The sequence below is a fragment of the Triticum dicoccoides genome, chromosome 7A, assembly GCF_002162155.2.
Source record: "Triticum dicoccoides isolate Atlit2015 ecotype Zavitan chromosome 7A, WEW_v2.0, whole genome shotgun sequence".
Classification (NCBI taxonomy): Eukaryota; Viridiplantae; Streptophyta; class Magnoliopsida; order Poales; family Poaceae; genus Triticum; species Triticum dicoccoides.
In genome coordinates, this window is record NC_041392.1 from 724,301,290 (window position 1) to 724,302,919 (window position 1,630).

Sequence of the window (1,630 nt, forward strand, 5' to 3'; positions counted from 1 at the left end):
AAAAGTTTTAAAAAGTCATGATATTTTTTGAATCTGTCAACATTGTGCGAATCAAGATTTTCTTTAAATCTACCAAAAAATAATTATACCTAGTAGGTTTTTTGACCCAGGATTTGCCTGCTTTTCTGAACGGTCACGCGAGTGCATAAAAAGTTACAGTTTGCTAAAGCACATCTAGATGTGCCATAAGTATTGCACATCTAAGTTATATGTCATTGATCTTACATTGAGATTCGTGTGAATATTTTATTTCTTTTTTTTTCTTTTTATGCTTGATTCACTCATTTAGATGTGCAATAACTAGAGCACATCAAGATATGCTCTAAACACACCCAAAAAGTTAATTTGATTGGGTGAGCCAGACGGAAAACGCTCCGTCGCCGGTAGCTTACCAGCCTTTACATAATTTTCTCTTAAACGTTCTGCATCGCTGCAGCAATTTTTTTTTTTTAGAAACCTGCATCGCGGCAGCTATATCTCGCTATAGCGAGCTCCCTTGGTCTGAATTTTTTTTCCTGCCCATTACAGCACAGGGCCGGCCCATTTTCGTCCATCTCCGGAGCTATATCACTGGATGTGTTCGCTTCGCTCGCTTGACGCGGAGTTTCTGCTCCCGTGCTCATCTGCACCCGCGTTCAGAAAAAAATCAAAATAAATAAGAGAAAAATTCAAATAAATTCAATTTTTTGCGTGATAAATAATTTGATGCGTGAGGTCCGCTCCAAATTTCATCTCATTTGGACATCTGATCGGCTGTCGGAAAAAAACAATTTCAGGGTCTATAAAAAAGTTTACTATTTACGCACTGTTCTGACCTGATTTTTCTTTTTTGCCGAGAGCTGCTCAGATGTCCAAATGAGTTGAAGTTTGGAGCGCACCTCACGCATCAAATTATCTACCACACAAAACAGACTGGATTTTTTGAATTCTTTTAGTATTTGTTTTGAGTTTTTTTCCGAGCGGGAGCAGATGAGCCTGGGCACCGAGTTGGATTTCTGTCGCTCTCTTCGCTATTTTTTTGTCTATTTCTTTGTTTCTTTCTCGTTCATTCTTAGGATTTCCTTTTTCATTTTCATTTTTATTTTTTCTTCAGTTCTCTTTGTTTGTTTTCGGTTTTTAGTGAATTTTATGGTTTTTTATATTTCTTTTTATTCGTTCCTTTGATTATCTTTGATTATTTATCTGTTTTCATTTTTTTAATTGTGTTCAATGGTATCCTTTGGCTTTTTTAAAGAAAGGTCTACCCTTTTTTCCAGATCAAATGTACATTTTTAATACATAAAAACAGTTTTTATGCATCTTTAAACAATTTAAATACTTGAGTAATATTTTCTTAAATATATATTCTGCTGTTTATTTTTTTCATACACCTTGTACATTTTTTGTATTTTAAGATATACTTTTTATGTCAAAAAATTTCATGTACATCAAGACTTTTTTATACATTGTTTAATAAATTTTAAATGCATGGTTAACATATGTAAATACAATGACTAACACGGGCGTGGCCGGGTGTTTGGGCCCGCCGGCGTGCGCCTCCGATTCCTTGGCCTCGGCCGGAGAGCATGTGTGGCCATCCGTGCTTGGTGGCTTGCACGGCGGGCACTCCTTGTTTCAGTAGCGTGCGTGC